This window comes from Diospyros lotus, chromosome 6, assembly GCF_014633365.1.
Source record: "Diospyros lotus cultivar Yz01 chromosome 6, ASM1463336v1, whole genome shotgun sequence".
In the NCBI taxonomy this organism is placed as follows: Eukaryota; Viridiplantae; Streptophyta; class Magnoliopsida; order Ericales; family Ebenaceae; genus Diospyros; species Diospyros lotus.
The window spans coordinates 17,067,435-17,088,761 of NC_068343.1; the positions used below are offsets into that span (position 1 = coordinate 17,067,435).

The window sequence follows — 21,327 nt, forward strand, 5'->3', positions numbered from 1 at the left end:
AATATGTGTGTTTATCAAATCTGTTGTGTTATAGATGTTATCATATCGGTTTAAGTTAAAATCAGATTAGTTTGTGTTATATTGAGTTTATCTCCGCTCTAAATATTCTTTAGAGTTGATTGCATTGATTAGACTTATCTCTGTCTTGGTTAATTTATTTTTATTTTGAGTATTTTCTTAATAAATACTCTGTACATTAGTCACATTCATTCATTCAATTTAATATAGCCTTTTATTGTTTTGGATCCCGTTTCAATTCTAATATGGTATCAAATACTCAATAATATGTGTTATGAGTCTCAGATAAAAAAAAGTTGTGAAACAATTAAGATCATGAGTAAGTTGACTAACAAAAAGTAAACTAAAGGGGCATTGTGGTAAATATAGAACAAATGACAAGGGCAAAGTAGATCGGGGTTTAGCACTCCAAATATCGTTGATTGATTCTTAAGAACCATTAACCAATGAAACTTTAGAGAATTGTTACCTGACATGTGGCTACTAGCACCCGAGTAAAAATTCCAAGGACTAGTTGTGTTGTGTGTCAGCCAGGGGGTAATATTGTAATTAGTCCTTCAGTTAGTTGGGTTAGTTACTCGGATGTATGGAATAAAGGATGTAGAGAATCATAGCTAAGGCACATGGCCACTTGGCGGGCCAATTAGCTGTTCTAGAAGATGTACTAACGGCCTCCTTTATAAATAAAGAAAGCTATCGAGGATGGAGATCAAGTAAGAATTCTACATTGATCTTTTCCCTCTCTCAAATTTTGTCTCTCTTAATCCCTCTCTTTTCCCTCCTTTTTTTCTCCTTCCTGCCTATTCGGCCTTCTCTCAATTACGAGAAGGTGCCTAATCAGATCGAGGATTTGACAATTGGTATCAGAGCCGACGACCTGAGTGCTAAGGATGGTTGCGGCACTAGGGCGAAATAGACGGAATCTAGGTTGGAGGCTATGGAGGGTGGAATGCGACAGTTTCGGGAGCAGGTGGAGGACCGAGATCTGTTAGAGTTGGGATTCAGAAACACACAGGAGGATATTAATCGAAGTCGATCAGAATATGCTACTAATTTGGATCAGACAGTGGATCGATTAGTGACTGGGCTACGGGAGGAGATTGCGGGGCTCAGCCAACAGCTTAATTAACAATTGAGTGCTGCCTTAACCCTCTTTGCTCAACAACCGCACACCAATTTACCCACGGATTTTCCTCCTAGAGCGTCATCGACGCCAATCTTGATGACGCCAAGGGAGAGACGGAGGTATAATGGTCATGGAGAGACCGAAGAAGAAATGGAGACTGATCAACACAATTTGAACTGTGGAGGAGGTGGAAATCACTTCACGCTACAAGGACCAAGAATGGAGATCCCTCCGTTTGAAAGGGATAGGCCGCGGTGGTGGATCCGGCGGTGTGAGAGAGTTTTTTACCAATATCGGGTGGCTGAGGGAGAGAAGGTGAACACCGCAGCTGCTTACTGGGATGATGTAGCGGATGCATGGTTCTAGAATTGGAGCCGGGAAAGGGCTGAGTGGAGTTGGCCAGAGTTCGTTAATGGGCTCTGTAGTTGGTTTGGGGAGAAGACTAGGACAAACGTTATTGAAGAATTCAATAAGCTGAAGCAGAGGGGAACGGTGGAAGAATACCAGGTATGATTCGAAGAGCTACGATCACTATTGTCGCTAGCTCACCCGTCCTTGGATGAAAGTTATTTTGTATCTAGCTTCTTCAGCGGGTTGGATGACTTGATCCGACCTACGGTCAAGATGCTTTATCCAACATCAGTGGGGCAAGCCGTGGAACAGGCCAGACTCCACGAATTGTCGCTAGAAACCTTTGCCAAGAGGCATCGATTGTCGGCTAAAGGAGGGAGGGAGGATACCCCCTACGCGGGGATGAATAGAAGTAACAACCAATCCTGGCCTAGGAATGGTACATCAGGAAGAAATCCACCGATCCAATTACTCGCCAAGGCTTTACCTATAGAATAGAAGAGGCAATTGGGACTTTGCTTCAGATGCGGAGAAAAGTATGGAGTGGGCCACCAATGTAAAAGGATGTTGTTGACAATGGAAGGGTCGGGGGAAGAAGATCGGGAGGACGCTGAGGAGGAAGAACAAGGAGAACCCGACGAGAATGAGGAAGGGGGTGAATTGTCTATGCATGCGCTGCAAGGCTAGGCTTCGGGTAAGGTGCTTAAGGTGAAGGGACTAGTAGGGAAGAGGGCGTTGGTAGTCCTCATTGACAGTGGTAGCACTCATAGTTTCCTTGACGAGGTGACAACCACTGCATTACAATGCCCCTTACAGGAGACCGCTCCACTCTCTGTCTTGATAACTAACGGAAGCCGGATGGTGAGTCAATCAAAATGCGTGGGGTTCAGATGGGTGATGAATGGGCATGAGTTCTCTGCTGATCTACGAATTCTAAGATTAGGGGGATGTCATGTGGTCCTAGGGATGGATTGGATGCGAACGGTGAGTCCCTTGGTCTTTGATTTCAATACCTTGGAAGTCACCTTTGACAGCGAAGGCCAGAAGATAACTCTAGTGGGATGCCAAGGAACAGGGGAATGCAAAGCAGTGACAGGAAAGAGATTGCAAAGATTGTTGGAGCAGGGGGGAACAACCATAGGGCAGTTACACTCCCTATATGCTCGAGAAATGGATGCTGGTGAAGAGGAGGAAATTGCACCAGGTAGGTTGGGCAGTGGGAAGCAGCACAGGGCCAAATCTTTACCCTCGACAGACTATCAGGTACACTCTAATGGCCCAATTCACACATTGTTAATGGAGTTTGAGGAATTATTCGCTACACCTACCACACTCCCTCCTCTCAGATTCCTTGACCATTCCATACACCTTAAACCAAACAATGCACCTATAAATCTCTGAGCCTACCGTTATTCCCCTATACAGAAAGTCGAAATTGAAAAACTAATCAAGGAAATGCTATCCAAATCCTTGATACCGCCCAACCAAAGTCCATTTGCATATCCGATCTTATTAGTAAAGAAAAAAGACGAGTCATGGAGGTTCTGTGTGGATTACCGGTGATCAGCATATTTTGCACTATTATTTAGTGGGTCAAGCTTAGCATTTAATTATTCAATGAATATGATTACTACTCATTTTGGGCTTAATATTGTCAATATAGGTACACATTGCATGTAAAGCGGACATGGAGCAAAAAGAGTGATTTTGGTGCATGATGGGAGTTGAAATAAAGCTTGGAGGCATGGTCGGGTATCGATTCAAAAGAAAGCAAAAGAGTGTCGAGGGCAAAAAGTGGAAGATGATGAAGAAAGAAGCAAAAGAAGAAGGCTAGTGAGCTTATAGCGGAATGCATACCGTTGTAAGACTGCTGTAAGATTTAGTTTCTGGAGCTCACGGTCTTACAGCGGAATGCATACTGCTGTAAGACTGCTTTAGGAATTAGTTTCTGGAGCTCACGGGTATGCAGCAACAAGCATACTGCGGTAGGGTTCAAAGCTTCGTGAAAAGGCCGTTTGTCAGGTTCCTAGCCTGATAAGTGAAATCGAGAATGGCAAAGGAAGGGAGAGAGAGAATTGGAGAGAATTTTAGAGGGAAAGAAGAGCGAAATTTAGGAGGGAGAAGGATTGAGAAGGAAACTAATTTCATGATTTCATTCAACATATGGGAAAAGGCATAGATCAGCTTCTTTATACTGATCTTTGGCTCAGTTGGTGCCAAAAACGGTTAAGCCTTCTCCCACTTGCCTTACAACTTGCTCAGCACATGCTGGAACATTCCTCCAGCTGTGATTTAACCGAAGCTATTATTTACATGGGATTACATGGGCTTAGCCCAATAGATTTAGGCCTATTGTCGAATACATTGGCCTAAGTATCTAACAATCCCCGTCCCTTAAAACTTTTCTTGTCTGCAAGAAATTGTAGGAGACTGGCCACGTTGGGAAATTGTTGGAGCAGTTCTAGAAGATACTCCTAAGTGTTGTTGTCCTCATGTAGAGATGACCACTTGACGAGGACTTGAATAAGTGGGGCTTCATGTCGGTGGATCACCCTTCGGTCTAAGATGGCGGCCGGCATCAGAGCTTGCCTGTCAGCTGCAGGCATGGGGGGCAGTGAGCTGCTATGCGGTTGTTGACCAATGGCTTTCTTGAGAAGAGAGACGTGAAACACCGGATGGATGTGTGTATCCTCCGGAAGTAGTAACTTGTAGGCTACAGCTCCAATCTTTTCGATAATAGGAAAAGGGCCATAGTATTTTGGACTGAGCTTGGAAATTGGCTGCTGAGACAAGGCCCTGAGATGTTGTGGCCCGAGCTTGAGGTAAACCACTTCTCCCACGGTAAATTCGCGTTCGCTACGATGTCGATCAGCCATCTGCTTCATTCGATTTTGAGCCTTAGCTAATTCCGTCTTTACCAACCGCATAATTTCCTGTCGCTGTTGCAAGTAATTATCAACGGTTGCCACGGTAGTGTGGTTGGCTAAGGCTGATAGTAGTCTTGGTTTGTAGCCATAGAGAGCCTCTAATGGAGTCATGCGGATGGAGCTGTGGAACGTTGAGTTGTACCACCATTGTGCAACGGCCAACCACTTATGCCACCCTTTAGCTTGTAGGAAACTGAAACATCTCAGATAAAGCTCCAGCGACTGGTTTATGTGTTTGGTCTGGCCATCTGTTTTTGGGTGATAGGCGGTGGACATTAAGAGTCTTGTGCTGAGCAACTTCATGAGCTCTTTCCAGAATAGACTAGTGAAGATGCGGTCTCTGTCGGACACAATAGACTGCGGTATACCATGCAACTTCACTATATTATCCATGAATGTTCTAGCCATGTCTTGAGCCGTGTAAGGGTGGGATAACCCCAGAAAGTGGCTGAATTTAGAGAACCTATCCACCACTACCAGGATGTAGTCTTTTCCTTCGGAGCGAGGAAGCCCTTCTATAAAGTCCATCGTGATATTAGTCCAGGCTTGGCCCGGTAATGGCAAGGGTTGGAGAAGGCCGGGATGCGCTAGAGTCTCATGCTTACACCTTCTACACACATCACACTGCATCACATAGTTCCAGACATATTTTTTTAGCTGGGGCCAAAAGAATACCTGTTGGACTCTTCGGTATGTATTCTGGATATCCGAATGGCCACCAAGAGGGGACTCATGGAGTGCTTGTAGGATGTTCTTCTTCAATCCTTCATTGTTTTCGATCACCAGGCGTCCTTTATAGCGCAGTATCCCATTGTTTAGTGAGTAGCCGGGTCTACTATGCGCAGCCACACTTAATTGCTCTAGTAAGCCTTTGGTCCAGTCATCTTGAGGGTAACTGGCAATCACTTATTGTAACCAATCGGGAACAACTGCGGATATAGCTTCACATGTTCCTTCTTCTTGGCAGCGAGACAAGGCGTTGCTGCAACATTCTCCTTCCCTTTTCTAAATTGGATTACACAATCCAATCCCATAAGCTTGGCCATGCCCTTCTTTTGTAATTGAGTGTGTAGCCGTTGTTGTAGCAAAAATTTAAGACTTTCATGGTCCGTTTTTATCACAAATTTGTTTCCTTCCAAGTAGTGCCGCCACTTTTCTACTGCCATGAGAACTGCCATCAACTCCTTCTCGTATATGCTAAGTCCTTGATGGCGTGAAGCCAGAGAATGGCTTAGGAAAGCCAACGGTTTGCCCTCCTGAGATAGAACGGCCCCTATCCCATGGTTGCTAGCATCAGTTTCCAACACAAAGGGTTTGCAGAAGTCTGGTAAACCAAGAACTGGGACTTCACTCAGTGCTTGTTTAAGTTGCTCAAAAGCTGCCTCGGCCGGAGGACTCCATCTAAAGCTGTCTTTCTTGAGCATTTCTGTTAAGGGTTTACTTATCGTTCCATAATTTCTTACAAATTTTCTGTAGTAGCCTGTGAGCCCAAGGAACCCCCTCAAGGCTTTGATGCTTGTAGGTTTCGGCCAAGATACAACAGCTGCAATTTTCTTGGGGTCTGTCCCCACTCCTCCCCCTGAAATGATATGTCCAAGATACTCCACTTGCTGTTGCGCAAAAGCACACTTTGACCTTTTGATGTACAATTGATTGTATCTCAAGATGTTGAATGTAGCCCTAAGATGGTCTAAATGTTGGTCAAAAGAGGGGCTGTAAACCAAGATATCATCAAAGAAAACTAACACAAATTTTCTGAGATGGGGTTCAAAAATTTGATTCATGAGAGCTTGGAATGTGGCTGGTGCGTTAGTTAGGCCGAAAGGCATAACGGTGAATTCAAAATGGCCATGTGTGTTTTGAAGGCTGTTTTGGCGATGTCACTAGGATCCATTCTAATTTGGTGGTACCCCGACCTTAGGTCCAATTTGGAGAAAACAGTGGCGTACTTAAGTTCATCTAAAAGATCTTCAATAATAGAGATGGGAAATTTGTCTTTGATAGTAATGGCGTTAAGTTGTCTGTAGTCAATACAGAAACGCCATGTTCCATCCTTTTTTTTGACTAATAGGACGGGAGAGGCGAATGGGCTGTGCCTGGGTCGAATCACCGATTGAGTTAGCATCTCTTTGACTAGTTTCTCAATTTCAGATTTGAGTTTTGGGGGATATCGGTAGGATCGAATGTTTACTGGTGCAGCATTAGGTAGGAGGGGTATGGTATGGTTCAGGGACCTTTGAGGAGGAAGGGTTTTAGGTTCTACAAACAAATCTTGATATTCAATTAAAAGTGCATCAAGAAGAGTCAAATCATGTACCTGCCAAGTGGATGTGGTCGCTGAAATTGTTTCACTTCCCAATCCGTGCTGTTCATTGGCCTTAATTGAAAAGAGTTGGGCTACTTGTGAGATCTTCTTTTTGAATAGCCGCTGAAGTGTTTTTCGTTTAATCATCTTGCAAGTGCCCACCTCCACATTTCCTTGTAGTACCACCCTTCTTCCTTCTTTCTCCAGTGTAACCTCCATTTTGTTAAAATCAAAGCTGATTGGACTCACCTCCTTCATCCAATCCACCCCAAGGACAATATGACATCTTCCTAGCTTAAGCAGCCTCAAGTCGGCCTAGTAATCTTCTCCATGCATTTCCCAGCAAAATCCCACACAAGCGGATTTACTGATTACTCGGTTTCCGTTGGCCACAGTAACCGAGAGTGGCTGGGTGTTAGCTAGCGGCCACTTCATTTGTTTAGCTGTTCCCTCATCTATGAAGTTGTGGGTACTCCCACTATCTATTAAAACCATGAGAGTACTCTCCTGAACCCTCCCCTCTACCTTTATAATCTTGCTACTGGCCATTCCTTTTATAGCGTGTAAAGAGATGGCCCCTCCTCCTTCATCTTCGTCTTCTTCCTTGCCAACGATCTCTTCCTCATCTGTTCCCTCTGCCCCTTCTAGTAAGAGCAGTTGCTTTTTGCATTGGTGTCCAGGAGAATACCTATCCCCACACTGTCAAGCTCGGAATCTGTGGAAGGGGTTCCTCCCGTAATTCTGGAAGGAACGATTTAGGCAGGAAGAATTGAGAAGGGAAATTGAGAGAGAGATTTAGAGAGGGCGAGAGAAACGTGAATGAGAATGAGAGGGAAAGGAATTTATGGAATAATCCTCACATGAATTCTCCATCCTCAGCTTATCTTCATTTATAGGAGAGCTACACAACGTGGTGCGACAGTTAGGAAACATACCATGCGTGCGCCATTTGAATTAGCAGCTAAAGGGTTATTACAATTCTGCCATTACCCTCTAATTACAGCCTATGACAATTTCTCCCCCTTAAAATATTTCTTGTCCCCAAGAAATTACAGTAGACTTGTACTTCTAGGAAAACGCTGCAGGAGGTCGGGGAGATATTCCCATGAGGTGTTATCTTAGTGGAGGTTGGACCATTGCACTAAAACTTGCGTTAGGGGAGCCTGGTCCTGGTGAACCACTCGCCTATACAATATTGCTACTGGCTCGACGGTGGTCTCGATGTTTTCTAGTGGAGTTGGTAGTGTGGTGCTGGAACTGTCAGCGGGGCCAATGGATCTTTTTAGTAGGGAGACGTGGAATATTGGATGGAGGCCTACTCCCTCAGGTAATTGAAGATGATAGGCGACCGGTCCTACCCTTGCCACGATCTTGAAAGGCCCGTAGAATTTAGGACTGAGCTTAGAGATTGGTCCCTTGTGAAAAAGGTGTTGTTGGAACCTCTTCACCTTTAAATACGCCTCGTTGCCTTCCTTAAACTGCCTCTCTGTGCGGTGCTTATCTGCCAATTGCTTCATCCGTTGATTGGCTAAGGCCAATTCCTGCTTAATAGCTAGTAGGGCGTCTTGTCTGTCCTTGAGGTATTGATCTGCGGATGTCTCCTGAGGAGAGTAGTGCATTACAGTTGGGATGATGGGCGGCAGGTACCCGAATAAAGCTTGGAAAGGAGTTCTCTTGTGTGCGGTATGGTAGTTGGTGTTATACCACCATTGGGCCAGAGCTACCCAATGACTCTAGCTCCTGGGTTTTGATACACACAAGCACCTAAGGTAGGTCTCGAGACATTGGTTGACTCTTTCGGTCTGCCCGTCAGTTTTCGGATGGTAGGCAGAAGAAAGATGAAGTTTAGTGCCAAGCCCTTGAAACAGTGACTTCCAAAACTGACTTGTAAATACTTTATCACGATCAGAAGCTATCGCCTTGGGCAACCCATGGACCTTGAATACTGAATCCATTAGTTTCCTTGCGACTTCCGTGGCTGTGAAAGGGTGGGCCAACGTGAGGAAGTAGCTGAATTTAGTTAACTTGTCTACTACCACCAAAACAGTGTTAGCCCCTTCAGATTTTGGTAAGCCTTCAATGAAGTCCATTGAGATTAGTTCCCAGGCTTATGAGGGTATTTCCAAGGGCTGAAGGAGGCTTGGATAAGGAATTTACTCATGTTTGCACCGTTGACAAGTAGTGCATTATGTGACAAATTTGGTGACATCTTTTTTAAGGCCCTTCCAGTAAAAAAGTTGTCTTAACCGCTGGTAAGTTACATTGAGCCCGGAATGTCCCCCTATGGGGGAGTCATGCAAGCTCTGAAGTATCTTTTTCTTCAACAATTCGTCTTCCCCAATCACTACTCTGTTCTGGAAACCTCAATAGGCCCCCTATTAATTGGTAGTTAGGATCATTAGTGGTCTATGCGGAGAGCCTGATAAGTAGCTCTTTAATCCAGGGAGTCTGATCATAGTTATGGGTAATGTCTTGCACCCAATCTGCCACCACCGCCTAAATGGCCTGACAAGCGGCTGGCACCTCTCGTCGGGACAAAGCGTCGTCTGCCTTGTTTTCCTTCCCCTTGCGGTATAAGATGGTGAAGTCAAAGCCCATGAGTTTGGTTATCCCCTTCCTCTGTAATTGGTTGTGTACCTGTTGTTGGGCTAAGAATTTGAGGTTCTCGTGGTCCGTCTTGATGGTGAATCTTCTGCCTCCAAGTAGTATCTCCACTTCTCTACTGCCATTAGGACTGCCAACAACTCCTTGTCATATATATTTAATCCCTGATGTCGAGGGGCCAATGTGTGACTTAAATAGGCCACTGGTCAGCCTCCCTGGCTCAGCACTGCCCCTATACCGGTGTCACACGCATTCGTTTCAAAAATAAACTCCTTGGAGAAGTCGGGTAAAGCTAATGTTGGGGCTTGCAACATGGCTGCTTTGAGAGATTCAAAGGCATCCTCTGCTTCCGGACCCCACCCAAAATTATTCTTCTTAAGCAGCGTGGTAAGGGGTTTGCTGATTATTCCATAACCTTTTATGAAGCGCCTGTAATAGCCAGTTAGGCCGAGGAAGCCTCTTAGTTCCTTCATGGTTTTTGGCCAGGGCTAGGCCTTCATAGCTTCAGTTTTGTGAGGATCAGTACTAACTCCTTGGCCAAATATAATATGACCCAAGTATTCAACCTATCCGTCTACGAATGAGCTGTAACATCCCGCTCGAGCGATAGGAAGGACCGGAACAACTTACCCTGATGGGCCTACACGAACTTCCCAGGGGGGTCACCCATCCCTAGATTACCCCAGGTCAAGCACGCTTAACTTGGGAGTTCTTTGCCAACATTCAGCCCAAAAGGTATCCAGCTGGTGTTGTTTCCTTTCTTACACTAACCTCGATATATTCTAACTTCTCTGGGCTCTCGGGGTATTACATTCTCCCCCCCTTAAGCACATGACGTCCTCGTCATGCGACCTTACAACCGGTCCCAGATCTCCCCCCGTGCATGGCCGATGTGGGATTCACCTAAGGTGCCTACACGCACCCCCCATAGGGGCCTCACACCCCCCTCGGGACTCAGCCTCCTCGCTGAGGTTTGCCCCACCACCGCGCTCAGAGGCTCGGGGGTCGGCTCTGATACCACCTGTAACATCCCGCTCGAGCGATAGGAGCCGGAACAACTTACCCTGATGGGCCTACACGAACTTCCCAGGGGGGGTCGCCCATCCCTGGATTACCCCAGGTCAAGCACGCTTAACTTGGGAGTTCTTTGCCAACATTCAGCCCAAAAGGTATCCAGCTGGTGTTGTTTCCTTTCTTACACCAACCTCGATATATTCTAACTTCTCTGGGCTCTCGGGGTATTACATGAGCATTTAGACCTTTTCACATACAACTGATGGAATCTAAGGATCTGAAATGCTAGCTTGAGGTGGGATAGATGCTGGTCTAAGGTAGTGCTGTATATGAGGATGTCATAAAAAAAAACCAACACAAATTTGCATAAGTAGGGAGCAAAAATGTGGTTCATCAGAGCTTGGAAGGTTGCAGGCGCATTGGTGAGGCCGAAAGGCATTATCAAGAATTCGTAATGCCCTTGATGGGTTTTAAAGGCTGTCTTAGGACAATCGGCTAGGTTCATGCGGATTTGGTGGTAGCCTGTGGTCAGGTCAAGCTTAGAAAAAATGGATGCGCTTGTTAATTCGTCTAGTAGGTCTTTAATAATAGGTATAGGGAATTGGTTTTTGATGGTTAGTGAGTTGAGTTGCCTATAGTCTACACAAAACCTCCAAGTGCCATCTTTCTTTTTCATTAGGAGGACTGGCGAGGCATATGGGCTTTGGCTTGGTTGGATCAAGTTTCTGGACAACATTTCTCCTATGAGTTTTTTGATTTCAGCCTTTTGTATGGGAGAATATCGATAGGCCTTAAGATTGACTGGTTCAGTGTTGGGTTTAAGGTGGATGGAATGGTCAAGGATTCAATGGGGTGGCAAGGTTTGGGGAGTGGCAAACAGATCCTCAAATTCCATTAGCAAATTATGGATGGGTAAAGGGAGGTGTACCTTACTGTCCTCTGATGCCAAGGTAGTGTCCCTTGGTGCAGCAAACTTCTATACTTCCTCTGACCTTAACCCCACGTCCACAGCGTAAATGGAGTGTAGCTGTCCGACGACGGTACTCCCCTGTTCCAGCAATTTTTGGATTCGTTTCCTTGAAACCACCCTACAATCCCCTGTTTCTTGACTCCCATGTAAGGTAACCTGTTGGCCCTCCAGATTAAAGGTTACTTCCAGCGTGTTAAAATCGAATATCAAGTGGCTCACTGTTTTCATCCAGTCTACCCCCAATACAACATGGCACCCTCCCAACTTGAGTATTCTCAGATCTGTCGAGAATTCTCGTCCACTCATTAGCCACTTGAAGCCCATACATCTGAGTTGGCTGACCATTCTGGTCCTATTAGCTATTAGTACTGACAATGGGGGAGTCTCCTGGAGGTTGCACTGTAGGTTGTGGGCTGTGGTCTCATCTAGGAAGCTATGGGTGCTGCCACTGTCTATCAACACAACTATCTTCCTTTTCCGGACCACCCCTGTCACCTTTACTACTCTACCAGCTGCTTGGCCCTGCAAGGCATGCATTGAGATCTCTCCCCATTCTTTTTCCTCATGAATGCCTTCATTTCCGTCCATATCCACTTCCTCCTCCTCGACTTCCTCCTGGCCTTCCATGGTAAGTAGGAGTTTCTTACACTGGTGGCCTGGTCTATACTTTTCACCACAACGGAAACATAAGCCCAGTTGTCTCTTTTGGTCCACCGTGAGATTTCTTGGTTGGGTCACAGGTTGGAGAACCTTACCGGTAGGTCCTCCTCGCGGACTTTGGAAATTACTTCCCCTGTGATATCCCCCATAGGTGTGATCCTCTCTGCTATTTTTGGACGACAACTTATGTCTCCTCGCAAACATTTCTATCGATAGCTCGTGCAATCGAGCTTGTTTTGCTGCTTGTGCCACCGTGGTGGGGTATAACATCTTAACTGTCGGTCTGATTAACTCATCCAAGCCACTGATAAAACTCGAAACAAAGTACTCCTCATCCAGGTAAGGTTGTGATAAGGATAGCAAGGATCTTAATTCTTCAAATCTAGTTTGGTACTCCTCCACTGTTCCATTCTTTTTAATTTGTTAAACTCCTCAATTACATCCGATCTGGTCTTCTCTCCAAACCTTCTGCACAATTGATTAACAAACTCTGGCCAACTCAAATCCAACCTGCCATGACTCCAATTTTGGAACCAAGCATCGGCGACATCATCTAAGTAGGAAGCAGCCATACATACCTTATCATCTTCTGCGATTTGATGTTGATAGAACACGCGTTCACATCTGCATATCCACCACCTCGGCCTATCCCGATCTAAGGCCGGAATCTCCATCCTCAGCCCCAGTTGAGTGGAATTGATACCCCCAAAACCCCTCTGATGGGCTCCCTCCCCTGCTTTCGTTGGTTCTTGTGGTTGCAGCCTATTCACCGGTGCAGTCAGTATTGGTGCCGACGTTGACCTTGGGGGAAAATCCGTTGGCAAGCTAAAATTTGGTTGCCGAGCAAACATGCTCAGCGCTACCATAAATTGTTGGCTGAGACCCGAAAATTCTTCTCGCAATCCGGTCACAGCCCGATCCAACGTAGTCGTGTATTCTGATCGACTCCGGTGGATCTCTTCTTGTGTATTCTGAATTCCTAACTCCAGCATCTCCAATCTATCATCCACCTGCTCTTGGTGTTGTCGCAACCCCAACTCGATCGCGTCCAGTTTGACCTCCATCTGCTTTGCTCGCGTTCCGTCGGCCATCCGATTTGCCATGTCGCGGGCTCTGATACCAATTGTCAAGCTCGGAATCTGTGGAAGGGGTTCCTCCCGTAATTCTGGAAGGAACGATTTAGGCGGGAAGAATTGAGAAGGGAAATTGAGACAGAGAGATTTAGAGAGGGCGAGAGAAACGTGAATGAGAATGAGAGGGAAAGGAATCTGTGGAATAATCCTCACATGAATTCCCATCCTCAGCTTATCTTCATTTATAAGAGAGCTACACAGCATGGCGCGACAGTTAGGAAACATACCATGCGCGCGCCATTTGAATTAGCAGCTAAAGGGTTATTACAATTCTGCCATTACCCTCTAATTACAGTTATACCCCTGGCCTATGACACACACTTGTAACACAATCCCGCCATCCTTCTTTGTTCAAAGATCTTATCTCTGGAAGGTAAGTTCGAATCATAAGGGGAGGGATTAATTAGATACCTTACTCCTATTCCTCCTCTGAAATTGTCCTTGTTCTGTATTCGTCCTCTTGGCGGTAACATTCTTGAATTCGTTCCCCTCCCTTGCGCCCTTTGCTTCTTCATTAGGGCCTCCATAGTAAATTCTTGAAGTAGTGCATCTTCGGTCACTTCTTGTACCGTTCTTGGTCTCATCATCTTCACCATAGATCGGAGGTCATCGCTCAATCCACTGATGAAACTCGATATAAAATAATCCTCAGTTAAGTAAGGATTTCGGTGGAGCATGAGTGACTTCAGCTCTTCGAATTTGAGCTGATAATCCTGGACCGTTCCTAGTTGTTTTAGTTTGTTGAACTCTTCTACAATGTCTACCGTTCTTCGTTCACCAAATCGTTCGCACAATCCTCTAACAAATTCTGCCCACGAGTATCTTTCCCTAACTCCTGACCATCCTTGGAACCATATATCTCCCACATCATTTAAGTATGCGGCGGCCAGATTAACTCTCTGCTCCTCGGTTACCCGGTGGATATTGAACAATTTTTCACATCGTCGAGTCCACCACCTTGGTTTGGTCTCGTCCAACACCGGTAACTCTAATTTAGGGACTGGAAAATTAGAGTGCCCCGCGTTAACCATCGCTCCTTGTCGTCGGTTCATGCCTCTTTCTTCCATTTATCCTGGTTCACCTTCTAGTTCTGGCGATCCCATTGCTCGATGGCTAGGGCCAATACCTGGAAGTATGGGATCCAATTGTTCACGTGGTGGAAAATTTGGAGATATCCTTACCTGCGCCTGGCTCGAGAACATCAGCATGAATTGCTGCATCTGATCTCTCACCATATTACTCTGCTCCCGCATTTCTTCTCGGATCTGAACGCGCATATCTCCTCTCAAACGATCCGCCACTACTTCCAACTTCTTATCCACGGCTCCGATCGCGTCTTCCATATTACCAACCCGTTGTTGCACCTCAATCACTGTCGCAGTGACTTGTTGGATCTGCATTTCCATTTGCTTCATGTGGGTTCCGTCAACCATCGCGTTCTAAGTTCGGAAGCGCCGGTTAGGAAAGTTGCTCTGATACCAATTTGTCAGGTTCCTAGCCTAACAAGTGAAATCGAGAATGGCAAAGGAAGGAAGGGAGAGAGAGAATTGGAGAGAATTTTAGAGGGAAAGAAGAGTGAAATTTAGGAGGGAGAAGGATTGAGAAGGAAACTAATTTTCTGATTTCATTCAACATATGGGAAAAGGCATAGATCAGCTTCTTTATACTGATCTTTGGCTCAGTTGGTGCCAAAAACGGTTAAGCCTTCTCCCACTTGCCTTACAACTTGCTCGGCACATGCTGAAACATTCCTCCAACTGTGATTTAACCGAAGCTATTATTTACATGGGATTACATGGGCTTAACCCAATAGATTTAGGCCTTTTGTCGAATACATGGATTACATGGATAAATGAATGTTTGTATATTTGCAGATTAATTAAAGATAATTAATCTCATATGTAAGCATAGATTCGATTGACCATCGAGAGAGACTTTTGATTAACTTAGGGTCATCGATTTTTAGCTCAAAGCTAGAATTATAAAACCTGATCACTGAAAGATTAAATCAAATTATAGAACTACGGTGGATTCATGAACCCTAGTGCATTAGATTTTTACATTTAAAAACCTAAAGAATTATTTTGTGTTTTCCATTTAGTGAGTTAGTTTTAATTAATATAAAACTTTCATTGAGTATTCCTTTAATTGTGTGTGGCTTATTAAAGTTAGTAGTGGTTAAAGTAGGGATCAAAAGCTAATTCTCGTGAGAATGATACTTTATTCATCATTATATTATTTGTTACGATTCCGTTCACTTGCGGGAAAGAATATGCGAACAAGTTTATGGGACCTTGTATTTATTGAAGTACAATTTTGCGTTTTCTCTCAAGATCTGACTTAAGCATCAGAGGGTTTGCGCGGGGACCCCCACCCGCGCCCCAATGATGCTCTCGTTTTGTAGGCCACTCGGTCACCTCAGGTCACTCTGTTATCCCAGGCCACTCGGTTACCTCAGGTCACTCGGTTATCCAATGCCACTCGGTTATTCAAGGTCACTTAGTTACCTCAGGTCACTCGGTTATCTTGGGCTACCTGATCATCAGCCCACCAGATCACCAAATCTACCAGATTCACCAAGTCATCAGCCTACCAGATCATCAGCCCTATCAGACCATCAGCTTTGTTGGATCACCAGATCTGCTTGTCTGTCAGATCCAGTTGCTCGTTAAGATTCTCATCATTGAAGGCACGACTTCCAAGACTTTCACATCTGCCCACAAGTAAAAATAGATTGTTGTATTTTGGCAACAACAATTGGCGCTGTCTGTGGTTGTAAAAGTCGAGTATAATGATTAAACTGAGGTTTAGGTACATCTGCTCTCCTAACCCTTTCCTGTCGTCGAATAGACTCTTCTTCCCCTTCACGCTCCTTTCTTTTTCTCTCTCTGTCTTCATTCCCCCCCACATTCCTCATGATCTCAGTGTGGAGGATGTACCGGTTTGCCATAACAAACAAATCGGCCAGGGACGTTGGAGGGTCTAAGGAAAGCAACTCTGGGAGAGAGGCGAGACGTGTCCCTTGAAGCATAGCAGACACTGCTACTTGGGCCGGCAGATCAGGGACTTCAAGAGTGGCATTGCGAAATCTATCCACAAATTGTCGTAAGGATTCTTTGTTCCCCTGTCATATGCTGAGCAAGTATATGGTGTCCTTTTTCCTTCGACTGTCAATCACAAAAGCCTTGATAAATTTTGTTCTAAGCTTCCCAAATGATGAAATGCAGGTTTTCGGTAGGCTGTTAAACCATGTTCGAGCGTGTCTTGATAGTGTTAAGGAAAAGGCCCGGCACATTATGTCGTTGTCCCATCCATGCAATATCATCAGTGACTCATAATTTTAAACATGATCGTATGGATCGTCTTTTCCTGAGTAGAGAGTACTTGTTCGCGTATTCTTTCCTGCAAGGGAACAGAATCGTAACAAGTAATATAATGATGAATAAAGTATCGTTCCCACGAAGATTAGCTTTTGATCCCTACTTTAACCACTATTAACTTTAATAAGCCACACACAATTAAAGGAATACTCAATGAAAGTTTTATATTAATTAAAACTAACTCACCAAATGGAAAACACAAAATAATTCTTTAGGTTTTTGAATGTAAAAATCTAATGCACTAGGGTTCATGAATCCACCGTAGTTCTATAATTGATTTAATCTTTCAGTGATTAGGTTTTATAATTCTAGCTTTGAGCTGAAAATCAATGACCCTAAGTTAATCAAAAGCCTCTCTCGATGGTCAATCGAATCTATGTTTACATATGAGATTAATTATCTCTAATTAATCTGCAAATATACAAACATTCATTTATCCACAACAATCATCAAAATAAGATTTCACAAGGCATAACAGTATTTCTACCTATTATCGAACTTTATGTCGTTTATTATCAAGTGCTAATCTATATTAAATCTTTTGAAAGCAATATAAATCACAAACACGTTCTAATGGCGGCCAAGCATCAAAACAGAATTAGTGCATAACAAACGATCAACTCGAAAGACAAGAATATAATAAAACCCAAATACTTTTAATTAAACCATCATTAAACTAGGTTTCATCAATCACCCTAGCCACAAAGTACTTAGCCTAACATAGTTTTAACCAACGAAAGAGTAATAAAAACGGAGTTAATGATGTTGGAGAGAAGAAAGAACAGAAAAATAAAACCAAAACTGAAGATCTTTAAGAAAATCTCATCCTTTTTCCTCGACTTGTCGTCTTCTCCCCTTCAAAAAGCTCTTTAATCTCCCAAAAATAAGTCTTCATATAATCCTCTTTAGGTTATCAAAGTCGTGCACCTTGAAGAAGTCTATTCCTCTTTGATTTGGATTGAAACTGGTTTAAAATTGCCTTTTCACGAAGCTTAGAACTCTACCGCGGTCCTACCGCGGTATGCTTGTTGCTGCATACCCGTGAGCTCCAGAAACTAATTCCTAAAGCGGTCTTACAGCGGTATGCATTCCGCTGTAAGATCGTGAGCTTCAAAAACTAAGTCTTACAGTGGTCCTACATCGGTATGCATTCCGCTATAAGCCCGCTAGCCTTATTCTTTTTCTTCTTTCTTCATCATCTTCCACTTTTTGCTCTCGACACTCTCTTGCTTTCTTTTGAATCGATACCCGGCCATGCCTCCAAGCTTTATTTCAACTCCCATCATGCACCAAAATCACTCTTTTTGCTCCATGTTCGCTTTACATGCAATGTGCACCTATATTGACAATATTAAGCCTAAAATGAGTAGTAATCATGTTCATTGAATAATTAAATGCTAAGCTTGACCCACTAAATAATAGTGCAAAATATGCAGATCAAATACCCCAAAACTTAGCCTCTTGGTCGTCCCGAACAAGATTATCACTCACGCACACATTGGATAGCCTTCCCATTAATCTTAGATTTTTGGTATCTTTTAAAATTTACAAAGAGTTATCAAGTAATGCTCTACCATAGTTTTGGACTCATTCCATGCTTGACGTGTGTGTGTGTATAGTCGGATTATTTATCATGCATTAGGTTGTTGCTACCCAACCCTTCAATGGTCCTATTTTCCTTTCCCTCTTATGACTTGCACTTCACCCCCAAACTTTATACTTTTACTCCATCCCTAGGTATCCTATGGTTACTCTCATCTTCTTTTTATTTTTTATTTTTGGTCTAGTTGGGTCTAGCTAGAGATAATGCTACCTTAGTCTGTGAAGATTCTCCTTAATTTTGAGTGCTTCGATATTCCAACCTCTACCAAGCTGTCAAACCCACTAGTCTTCTTCATCCTCCACAATATAAGTGTCAGCACAATCATCTTTTTTTTTTTCTTTCTCTCTTTTTAGCAAAGCTTCTCCCCATTAAGCTTTCTAGATGAACCTTGTAGTGAGTTTTCAGCCGATGACTCCCAAGTCAAATGACCTTAGGGCACCAAGTGTTAAGACACCCCTACGGACTTAATCACCCGATTCAACTAGGCTACGAAAAGAGGTGCATAAAATATATACAGGATGATTGATATAGTGTGCATGACATAACAATAGAGAGATAAGATTTCTAGTCTTTGGTCATTGCTTAGCTTCTGTTAGTTTGTCTACACACTCCACACCAATTTTAAACATGTACGGAATCAACACATTCCTTAGTAATCACTACCACAACTTGACTTTTTCCAAACTTCTTCTTCTCTTCTTTTTTTTTTTTTTTTAATGAGCTGCAATACTAAGTCGAATGGGAGAGTCCGTTAGCCATCTAGGTAAGTGTGTTCAACTTATGCAATGTGTAACCCGACACAAGTGTTCAATAGAAGTCATCACATGGACATATGAGTAATTCAAATAATGTGAGGGCATCACTATCAAATACTTTGTGAATCATAAAAATACCATGTAGTTTTTTCATCATTGCTAGTAGAGCTATCCAACTATTTTATTTTATTTTTTTATTTATTTTTTATTTTTTGAATAAGTGGCTACAACGAAGTAGGCGAACACATCATTCATGATCGGATCAACAAAACCCTCCTCCCAAACTTAAAATGAGCCATTGTCCCAAGGGCTCGAAAAGTAGTAAACAGGAAGGAAGGTACCTGGGATGGAGAATCGGTGCAGTGATTGCTAGAGTGAATCAATGGTCTTCGGGAGGCGGCGGTGGCTGGTACCGGAGTAGCTGGGCAAACATGGATCTCACCTCCTCGTGCTGGGTACGAAGGTCGGCTCGGAGAACATCTAGGCCTGCTTGCAACATGTGAAATTGCCGATCTTGCTCCTCTTGATTTTCTTGTATTTGTGCTTGCATGGCCTCCAATGTGGGGCCGAAGTTGACCCCACCAGGTCAGCGTCGGGGTGGTGGTCTCACTGCTGGCGGTGCTTCGGGTTCCATGTACTCCTCAGATGCATCTTCTTCTTCGGCCTCTGCTGTTGCGTCTCGCATTTGAGCTGCTTGTCGGCGCTGGGCAATCTGAGTCTGTGACTGCCGGATAGTATATAGATTGATAAATGCGGGCTTTGTCTTGTCGAGCTCAGATGTGAATGTAGTAACTTTGGCATTGTTTGCACAATGCCGAGATGAGTGCTGGAAAGTAAATCCTCTTCTTACTACTCTTGGTCAAGGCGAGGGTGACAATTTGTTGGAAGATGCGCTCGCCAAAATTCAAATCATGTCCAGTAGCCAAGGCGTAGAGTAGCTGCATTCATGGAGGATAAATCTCAGTCATGTGTGAAGATGGAGCGATGTTAGATGATAAGATGTAATGGAACATCTTCGCCTTGAGGTTAAACTCATTATGGAGCACCACATTGTGGCGTGGCCACACCGGTGGAATGTTCTCGTTGAAGCAAAAATGAGCCACTTGATTCCAGTTTGCTATGTTGGGGAGATCTGTCCCTGGCGTCACGTGATAAAAGCGTTGGATTATGTCAGGACTGAATGGTACCCACACTCCTCGCACATATGTATGGAAAGTATGAGCTTCCTCATCTTCATCGTCACCTCCAAGGATGTCATCATTGAAATTGGCGAGGAATTCTCGAACCACGAAGGGATAGATCTTGTGAGGCTTGGCACAAAATTTGTGCCACTGTTTGGCATGAATTACTTCAGAAACACCGGTGATCTCAATACTAGCAAGGTCAACTTCCAGCTCCTTGTGGAGAGGCCATGACTCTATCACTCGGGCCCTTTCTTTATCTTTGGTAGTGAGGTAGATTGGATATGATGGAGGATTAGCTCGCGGCCGTTTGGAAGTATTTGAACTCGTTGCAATGGCTTTACCCTTGTTTGCAGCTGAAGTGTAGCGAGTTTTGGGTGCCATCTTTGCTTGGGCTCGTTTCTGGAAGCACAAAACCAAACATGAGAATAAATAAGAGAAAGAATCAATTAATTCTTTGTTTGTTTGTTTCTTTTCTTGTTGTTATTTTTTTATTTTTTATTTATTTATTTTATATAGATATAGATATATAAGTTTGTAGAAGCCAAAGGTGCCACAATATCTCCCAAACTTAACTCATTCCATTCCCCCAACTCATATTGCAATGTGTGTGACAATGTGTGGTTGGGGCATTTCATCGAACACTTGGTGTGCATGCTAAGAGGAAAAGAAGAAAATAGGGCTTAGGAACCACTAAATTTCCCCAAACAAAAGCATAACAAATAGCAACAATTCAAACACAACATCACCAACCACAACATCATTACTCCCATTCACAAAGCAACTCACCACTCATTTCCACAATGGGGCACCAATCCATACAAAAACACTCAAATGATTCCAAACATACCTTTGATATTGAAGTTGGAGAGAGTAGAAAGGAAGGCCTTGAGGGAGAACTTGGGCAAATGGGATGGGAGCAAGCTGGGATAATAGTGGGATGTTAGGCGAGGGTGGGGGGAAACAAAAGGTAGGGGGGGTTGGCCTATTAAGGCCGACTTGTACCGTAGCGCGGCTGTGGCATGCATGTTGCGGCTGACCCGCGAGCCACAGCAAGGTTGCTGTGGCGCGGTCTGGCCGCGGTATGCATACCGCGGCTCGCCCACGAGCAGCAGAGAGACTGCTGCCTCGCGCTGTGGCCGCGGCATGCATGCCGTGGTCATGGTGCGAGCTTCCCCCCTTTGAATTTTTTTTTTTCTTTTAATTTTTATTGTTATAGCCTAGGCTCTAAATGGTGACTGTCCTAACCAAGGCACTCTCTAACCTAGTACCCAACACTCTAAAACACATGCAAAATAGA

General features: G+C 44.1%; 1 protein-coding gene across 3 annotated transcripts in view; it reads left to right on the forward strand.

The window, feature by feature from the left end:
- Window positions 1-21,327, forward strand: part of LOC127803423 (dicarboxylate transporter 2.1, chloroplastic-like) — a 79,955-nt gene that overhangs the window by 752 nt on the left and 57,876 nt on the right. The gene's annotated exons all lie outside the window — the stretch shown is intronic.